Raw genomic sequence first — 9696 nt, 5'->3', positions numbered from 1 at the left:
TTGTCCTTGAAGTAGCAATGTGAGAGAGTCATCTATTGGGGCTTGGGGTGGATAAGAGGGTTCATTATTTTTGAGAGAGGGTTTATAGTAGAAAGGTGGTTCTTCTTGGTAAGGGTATGGAGATGGTGTGCATTGAGGTGGTTCTTGAGAGTAATTGTGTTGGAATGGTGGTGGTTCCATGTATGGTTCATATGGCTCATAAGGTGGTGGGTATGGTGGATAAGGATTGGGGTCATATGGAGGGTTTTGGTGATATGGGGCTTGTGAGCAAGGTGGTTCAAAATCATGTTGAGTGGGTAGTTCATAGGCATGTGGTAGTGGTTGTTGACAATCACAATAAGGGTTACCACATCCATTAGATTGATATGCATTAGGATAAGAGTTATACCCATAAGGAGTTGGAGGTTGTTGCCAAAAAGGTTGATCAATCCCTTGAGGCTCTTCCAATCTTTGGTTGTGCCCAAATCCTTGATGCATATTACCATTGTAGTTCCCATTTCTTACAACATAATTTGAGCCAAACTCATAGCCAAAGTGAGGATGAGAATTCATAATAGCAAAGAAAACAAAAATTAACAAAGATAAGCAACGAAGTCCTAAACCTAACAAAAACTAACAAACAAGCAAAAGACAAACATATTCACAATATTCACATATGTACAATAACCAATAACATAACACCATTGCAAATCCCCGGCAACGGCGCCATTTTGACGATTGGATTTTTGACGGTTTAGAATTTTACAAATGAAATCTCGTCGAAGTATAGTCTCTAAACCAACAATAATCCTCTCATACAAAAATTTGTTTGTCACAAGTACAAACCCCTAAAATCTATAAACCGAAGTATTTAAACCTCGGGTCGTTCTCCCTAGGATTTACAATAAAGTGTCTTGTTATTGGTTGTGAGTTATTTTGGGGTTTTAGATGAGAACCATGAATAGTAAATGGTAAGAAAACTTTATTAACAAAATGGTCTTGGCAAGATTTGGTTGTCAAGGGTCTTCATCATTATCACTAGCCACAAGTATGGTTGTTGTAAGGATTAATCCCACTTAGTCATCCTTAAATCAATTAACAAAGAAAAGTCAAGTGAGTTATATCAATCCTAGTCCATAAGTCCTAGCCTTCATTAATCCAATTAGTGGAAAGCTAGGACTTATGGACTAGGATTGATATAACTCACTTGACTTTCCTTTGTTAATTGATTTAAGGATGACTAAGTGGGATTAATCCTTGCAACTACCATACTTGTGGCTAGTGATAATGATGAAGACTCTTGACAACCAAATCTTGCCAAGACCATTTTGTTAATAAAGTTTTCTTACCATTTACTATTGGTGTGCGAAATTGTGATCACTGCTTTTCACAACTCAAATAATCCCTAGTAATGGCCCCAAGAACTTGGTGCTCAATACCATGGCATAAACACAACTTTGCACAACTAACCAGCAAGTGCACTGGGTCGTCCAAGTAATAAACCTTACGCGAGTAAGGGTCGATCCCACGGAGATTGTTGGTATGAAGCAAGCTATGGTCACCTTGTAAATCTTAGTCAGGCAGACTCAAATGGGTATAGTGATATACGAATAAAGCATAAAGATAAAGATAGAGGTACTTATGTAATTCATTGGTAGGAACTTCAGATAAGCGTATGAAGATGCCTTCCCTTCCGTCTCTCTGCTTTCCTACTGTCTTCATCCAATCCTTCTTACTCCTTTCCATGGCAAGCTTATGCAAGGGTTTCACCGTTGTCAGTGGCTACCTCCCATCCTCTCAGTGAAAACGTTCCTATGCTCTGTCACAGCATAGGCTAATCATCTGTCGGTTCTCGGTCAGGCCGGAATAGAATCCAGTGATTCTTTTGCGTCTGTCACTAACACCCCGCCTGCTAGGAGTTTGAAGCACGTCACAGTCATTCAATCATTGAATCCTACTCAGAATACCACAGACAAGGTTAGACCTTCCGGATTCTCTTGAATGCCGCCATCAGTTCTAGCCTATACCACGAAGACTCTGATCTCACGGAATGGCTGGCTCGTTTGTCAGGCGAGCACTCGGTTGTCAGGCGATCAACCATGCATCGTGTATCAGGAATCCAAGAGATATTCACCCAATCTAAGGTAGAACGGAGGTTGTTGTCAGTCACACGTTCATAGGTGAGAATGATGATGAGTGTCACGGATCATCACATTCATCAAGTTGAAGAACAAGTGATATCTTGGACAAAGAACAAGTGGAATTGAATAGAAGAACAATAGTAATTGCATTAATACTCGAGGTACAGCAGAGCTCCACACCTTAATCTATGGTGTGTAGAAACTCCACCGTTGAAAATACATAAGAACAAGGTCTAGGCATGGCCGAATGGCCAGCCTCCCAAAGAGGGTTCAATCATCAAAACATGATCAAAAGATTTTTTTAATACAATAGTAAAAGGTCCTACTTATAGAGAACTAGTAGCCTAAGGTTTACAGAGATGAGTAAATGACATAAAAATCCACTTCCGGGCCCACTTGGTGTGTGCTTGGGCTGAGCAATGAAGCAATTTCGTGTAGAGACTCTTCTTGGAGTTAAACGCCAGCTCTTATGCCAGTTTGGGCGTTTAACTCCCATTTAGGTGCCAGTTCCGGCGTTTAACGCTGGAATTCCTGAGGGTGACTTTGAACGCCAGTTTGGGCCATCAAATCTTGGGCAAAGTATGGACTATCATATATTGCTGGAAAGCCCAGGATGTCTGCTTTCCAACGCCGTTGAGAGCGCGCCAATTGGGCTTCTGTAGCTCCAGAAAATCCACTTCGAGTGCAGAGAGGTCAGAATCCAACAGCATCTGCAGTCCTTTTCAGTCTCTGGATCAGATTTTTGCTCAGGTCCCTCAATTTCAGCCAGAAAATACCTGAAATCACAGAAAAACACACAAACTCATAGTAAAGTCCAGAAAAGTGAATTTTAACTAAAAAATAATAAAAATATACTAAAAACTAACTAGATCATACTAAAAACATACTAAAAACAATGCCAAAAAGCGTACAAATTATCCGCTCATCACAACACCAAACTTAAATTGTTGCTTGTCCCCAAGCAACTGAAAATCAAATAAGATAAAAAGAAGAGAATATACTATAGACTCCAAATTATCAATGAAACTTAGCTCCAAATTAGATGAGCGGGACTAGTAGCTTTTTGCCTCCGAACAGTTTTGGCATCTCACTTTATCCTTTGAAATTCAGAATGATTGGCTTCTTTAGGAACTCAGAATCCAGATAGTGTTATTGATTCTCCTAGTTAAGTATGATGATTCTTGAACACAGCTACTTATTGAGTCTTGGCCGTGGCCCAAAGCACTCTGTCTTCCAGTATTACCACCGGATACATACATGCCACAGACACATAATTGGGTGAACCTTTTCAGATTGTGACTCAGCTTTGCTAGAGTCCCCAATTAGAGGTGTCCAGGGTTCTTAAGCACACTCTTTTTGCCTTGGATCACAACTTTATTTCTTTCTTTTTCTCTTTCCTTCTTTTTTTTTGTCTCCTTTTTTTTGTATTCACTGCTTTTTCTTGCTTCAAGAATCATTTTTATGATTTTTCAGATCCTCAGTAACATGTCTCCTTTTTCATCATTCTTTCAAGAGCCAACAATTTTAACATTCATGAACAACAAATTCAAAAGACATATGCACTGTTCAAGCATACATTCAGAAAACAAAAACTATTGCCACCACATCAAACCAATTAAGCTAGTTTTAAAGATGAATTCGAAATCCTGTACTTCTTGTTCTTTTGTGATTAAAACATTTTTCATTTAAGAAAGGTGATGGATTTATAGGATATTCATAACTTTAAGGCATAGACACTAAGACACTAATGATCAACATGGACAAACATAGGCATTAATTTTCGAAAAACAAGAAATAAAGAACAAGGAGATTAAAGAACGGGTCCACCTTAGTGATGGCGGCTCTTTCTTCCTCTTGAAGATCCTATGGAGTGCTTAAGCTCCTCAATGTCTCTTCCTTGTCTTTGTTGCTCCTCTCTCATGATCCTTTGATCTTCTCTAATTTCATGGAGGATGATGGAGTGTTCTTGATGCTCCACCCTTAGTTGTCCCATGTTGGAACTCAGTTCTCCTAGGGAGGCATCTCAGGGATCTCATGATGAGTGGGGTCTCTTGTGTGCTCCATCCTTTTCTTAGTGATGGGCTTATCCTCATCAATGGGGATGTCTCCCTCTATGTCAACTCCAACTGAATAACAGAGGTGACAAATGAGATGAGGAAATGCTAGCCTTGCTAAGGTAGAGGACTTGTCCGCCACCTTATAGAGTTCTTGGGCTATAACCTCATGAACTTCCACTTCTTCTCCAATCATGATGCTATGAATCATGATGGCCCGGTCTAGAGTAACTTCGGACCGGTTGCTAGTGGGAATGACTGAGCGTTGGATAAACTCCAACCATCCTCTAGCCATGGGTTTGAGGTCATGCCTTCTCAATTGAACCGGCTTCCCTCTTGAATCTCTCTTCCATTGGGCGCCCTCTTCACATATGACTGTGAGGACTTGGTCCAACCTTTGATCAAAGTTGACCCTTCTAGTGTAAGGATATTCATCTCCTTGCATCATGGGCAAATTGAATGCCAACCTTACACTTTCCGGACTAAAATCCAAGTATTTCCCCCGAACCATAGTAAGATAATTCTTTGGATTCGGGTTCATACTTTGATCATGGTTCTTGGTGATCCATGCATTAGCATAGAACTCTTGAACCATCAAGATTCCGACTTGTTGAATGGGGTTGGTAAGAACTTCCCAACCTCTTCTTCGGATCTCATGTCGGATCTCCGGATATTCACCCTTTTTGAGTGAAAAAGGGACCTCGGGGATCACCTTCTTCAAGGCCACAACTTCATAGAAGTGGTCTTGATGCACCCTTGAGATGAATCTTTCCATCTCCCATGACTCGGAGGTGGAAGCTTTTGCCTTCCCTTTCCTCTTTCTAGAGGTTTCTCCGGCCTTGGATGCCATAAATCGTTATGGAAAAACGAAAAAGCAACGCTTTTACCACACCAAACTTAAAAGGTTTGCTCGTCCTCGAGCAAAAGAAGAAAGACGAGAGTAGAAGAAGAAGAAATGAGGAAGAAGGGAATGGCTTTGTGTTCGGCCAAAGAGGGGGAGAAGTGGTGTTTAGGTTGTGTGAAAATGAAGGAGTGAAGAAGGGTATATATAGGAGAAGGGGGGTTCATGGTTCGGTTATGTATGGGTGGGTTTGGGATGGAAAGTGGTTTGAATTTGAAGGGTGAGGTAGGTGGGGTTTTATGAAGGATGGATGTGAGTGGTGAAGAGAAAGAAGGGATTTGATAGGTGAAGGGTTTTTGGGGAAGAGGTATTGAGGTGATTGGTGAATGAGTGAAGAAGAGAGAGAGTGGTGGGGTTGGTGGGGATCCTGTGGGGTCCACAGATCCTGTGGTGTCAAGGAAAAGTCATCCCTGCACCAAATGGCATGCAAAATCACGTTTTGAGCCAATTCTGGCGTTAAACGCCGGGCTGGTGCCCATTTCTGGCGTTTAACGCCAGGTTCTTGCCCTTTTCTAGCGTTTAACGCCAGTCTGGTGCCCCTTTCTGGCGTTAAACGCCCAGAATGGTGCCAGACTGGGCGTTAAACGCCCACCTGCTAGCCTTACTGGCGTTTAAACGCCAGTAAGTTCTTCCTCCAGGGTGTGCTATTTTTCTTCCTGTTTTTCATTCTGTCTTTGCTTTTTTCATTGATTTTGTGACTTCTTATGATCATCAACCTACAAAAAACATAAAATAACAAAAGAAAATAGATATAATATAACATTGGGTTGCCTCCCAACAAGCGCTTCTTTAATGTCAGTAGCTTGACAGATGGCTCTCATGGAGCCTCACATTTTCTCAGAGCAATGTTGGAACCTCCCAACACCAAACTTAGAGTTTGAATGTGGGGGTTCAACACCAAACTTAGAGTTTGGTTGTGGCCTCTCAACACCAAACTTAAAGTTTGACTGTGGGGGCTCTGTTTGACTCTGATTTGAGAGAAGCTCTTCATGCTTCCTCTCCATGGTGACAGAGGGATATCCTTGAGCCTTAAACACAAAGGATTCTTCATTCACTTGAATGATCAGTTCGCCTCTATCAACATCAATCACAGCCTTTGCTGTGGCTAGGAAGGGTCTGCCAAGGATGATGGTTTCATCCATGCACTTCCCAGTCTCTAGGACTATGAAATCAGCAGGGATGTAATGGTTTTCAATCTTCACCACAACATCCTCTACAAGTCCATGAGCTTGTTTTCTTGAGTTGTCTGCCATCTCTAATGAGATTCTTGCAGCTTGCACCTCAAAGATCCCTAGCTTCTCCATTACAGAGAGGCATGAGGTTTACACTTGACCCTAAGTCACAGAGCCTTCTTGAAGGTCATGGTGCCTATGGTACAAGGTATTGAAAACTTCCCAGGATCTTGTCTCTTTTGAGGTAATTTCTGCCTAGACAAGTCATCCAGTTCTTTGGTGAGCAAAGGAGGTTCATTCTCCCAAGTCTCATTTCCAAATAACTTGTCATTTAGCTTCATGATTGCTCCAAGATAATTAGCAACTTGCTCTTCAGTGACATACTCATCCTCTTCAGAGGAAAAATACTCATCAGAGCTCATGAAAGGCAGAAGTAAGTCCAATGGAATCTCTATGGTCTCATTTTGATCCTCAGATTCCCATGGTTCCTCATTGGGGAACTCAATGGAGGTCAGTGCACGCCCACTGAGGTTTTCCTCAGTGGCGTTCACTTCCTCTCCTTCCTCTCCAAATTCGGCCATGTTGATGGCCTTGCACTCTCCTTTTGGATTTTCTTCTGTGTTGCTTGGGAGAGTACTGGGAGGGAGTTCAGTAACTTTCTTGCTCAGCTGTCCCACTTGTGCCTCCAAATTCCTAATGGAGGACCTTGTTTCAGTCATGAAACTTTGAGTGGTTTTGATTAGATCAGAGACCATAGTTGCTAAGTCAGAGGGGTTCTGCTTAGAATTCTCTGTCTGTTGCTGAGAAGATGATGGAAAAGGCTTGCCATTGCTAAACCTGTTTCTTCCATCATTATTGTTGTTGAAACCTTGTTGAGGTCTCTGTTGATTCTTCCATGAGAAATTTGGGTGATTTCTCCATGAAGAATTATAGGTGTTTCCATAGGGTTCTCTTAGGTAATTCATCTCTTCCATTGAAGGGTTCTCAGGATCATAGGCTTCTTCTTCAGATGAAGCGTCCTTAGTACTGCTTGGTGCATTTTGCATTCCAGACAGACTTTGAGAGATCAAATTGACTTGTTGAGTCAATATCTTGTTCTGAGCCAATATGGCATTCAGAGCATCAATCTCAAGAACTCCTTTCTTCTGATTAGTCCCATTGTTCACAGGATTCCTTTCAGAAGTGTACATGAATTGGTTATTTGCAACCATTTCAATCAGCTCTTGAGCTTCTTTAGGCGTCTTCTTCAAATGAAGAGATCCTCCAGCAGAGCTATCCAAAGACATCTTGGATAGTTCAGAGAGACCATCATAGAAAATACCTATGATGCTCCATTCAGAAAGCATGTCAGATGGACACTTTCTGATCAATTGTTTGTATCTTTCCCAAGCTTCATAGAGGGATTCTCCATCCTTCTGTCTGAAGGTTTGGACTTCCACTCTAAGCTTACTTAATTTTTGAGGTGGAAAGAACTTTGCCAAGAAGGCATTGACTAGCTTTTCCTATGAGTCCAGGCTTTCTTTAGGTTGTGAGTCCAACCATGTCCTAGCTCTGTCTCTTACAGCAAAAGGGAATAGCATAAGTCTGTAGACCTCAGGGTCAACCCCATTAGTCTTGACAGTGTCACAGATTTGCAAGAATTCAGCTAAAAACTGATGGGGATCTTCCAATGGAAGTCCATGAAACTTGCAATTCTGTTGCATTAGAGAAACTAATTGAGGCTTAAGCTCAAAGTTGTTTGCTCCAATGGCAGGGATAGAGATGCTTCTCCCATAGAAGTCGGGAGTAGGTGCAGTAAAGTCACCCAGCACCTTCCTTGCATTGTTTGCATTGTTGTTGTTTTCGGCTGCCATGTGTGCTTCTCCTTTGAAGATTTCGGTTAGGTCCTCTACAGAGAGTTGTGCCTTAGCTTCACTTAGCTTTCGCTTCAAGGTCTTTTCAGGTTCAGGGTCAGCTTCAACAAGAATGTTTTTGTCTTTGTTCCTGCTCATATGAAAGAGAAGAGAACAAGAAAATGTGGAATCCTCTATGTCACAGTATAGAGATTCCTTGAGGTGTCAGAGGAAAAGAAAAGTAGAAGACAGAGGTAGAAAATTCGAACTTATCAAGAAAGATGGAGTTCGAATTGTGCATTGAGGAATAGTGTTAGTCCATAAATAGAAGGATGTGAGAGGAGGGAATGTAATTTTCGAAAATCAAGTAAAAGAAATTGAAAACATTTTGAAAAACATTAATTAATTTTCGAAAATAAGAGTGGGAAAGAAATCAAGTGATTTTTGAAAAAGATTTTGAAATCAGAAGTCAAAAAGATTTGATTGAAAACTATTTTGAAAAAGATGAAGTTAAGAAGATATGATTGGTTTTAAAAAAAATTGTGATTGAGAAAATATGATTTGAAAGCAATTTTAAAAAAGATTTGATTTTAAAAATTAATAACTTGGCTATCAAGAAAAGATATGATTCAAACATTAAACCTTTCTCAACAGAAAAGGCAACACACTTGAAATGTTCAATCAAATCATTAATTGTTAGCAAGTATCTTTGAAAAAGGAAAGAAATTGATTTTGAAAACATTTGATTGAAAAGATATGATTAAAAAAAAAGATTTGATTTTGAAAAACTTTGAAAACTTGAAAAAAAATTGATTTGAAAACAAAATCCTCTCCCTTGTGCCATCCTGGCGTTAAACGCCCAGAATGGTGCACATTCTGGCGTTTAACGCCCAATGCACTACCTTTTTGGGCGTTAAACACCCAACCAGGTACCCTGGCTGGCGTTTAAACGCCAGTCTGTCCTTCTTCACTGGGCGTTTTGAACGCCCAGCTTTTCTTGTGCAATTCCTCTGCTGTATGTTCTGAATCTTCAATTCTCTGTATTATTGACTTGAGAAGACACAAATTAAAAATATTTTTGGATTTTTTAATAATCAAAATGCAGCTAAAATCAAATAACAATGCATGCAAGACACCAAACTTAGCAGTTTGTATACTACTGACACTAATGAGAATGCATATGAGACACACAAAACACTCAAGTCAAGAGAATTTAAAGATTAGAGTAAGAAATCATCAACAACATCTTGAAGATCCTTAAGACACATGAATGAATGCATGCAATTGACACCAAACTTAAAATGAGACACTAGACTCAAACAAGAAATTTTTGGATTTTATGATTTTGTAGTTTTTTTGTATTTTGTTTTTCGAAAATTAAGTGGAAAAAGAAAATAAAGGTATCAAAATTCTTAATGAGAATTCCAGGAATCATGCAATGTTAGTCTAAAGCTTCAGTCTAAAGGAATTAGACATGGCCAGCCAAGCTTCAGCAGGACATTGCATTCAAGAGCTAAATTGATGAAAATCAATCAGCTTTGGTGATGATAAGAACATCACCTTGAAACACTAGAATTCATTCTTAAGAACTCTGAAGAAAAATACCTAATCTAAGCA

General features: G+C 40.2%; 1 non-coding gene across 1 annotated transcript; it reads left to right on the top strand.

The window, feature by feature from the left end:
- Positions 1 to 7591: 7591 nt before the first annotated feature.
- On the top strand, positions 7592 to 7695 carry LOC130938518 (small nucleolar RNA R71). The gene has a single exon (XR_009069682.1). It is a non-coding gene; the product is annotated as a small nucleolar RNA R71 (small nucleolar RNA).
- Positions 7696 to 9696: the final 2001 nt, after the last annotated feature.

The sequence above is a fragment of the Arachis stenosperma genome, chromosome 6 (assembly GCF_014773155.1).
Source record: "Arachis stenosperma cultivar V10309 chromosome 6, arast.V10309.gnm1.PFL2, whole genome shotgun sequence".
Lineage (NCBI taxonomy): Eukaryota > Viridiplantae > Streptophyta > Magnoliopsida > Fabales > Fabaceae > Arachis > Arachis stenosperma.
This window is presented reverse-complemented; position numbering and strand designations above follow the sequence as displayed.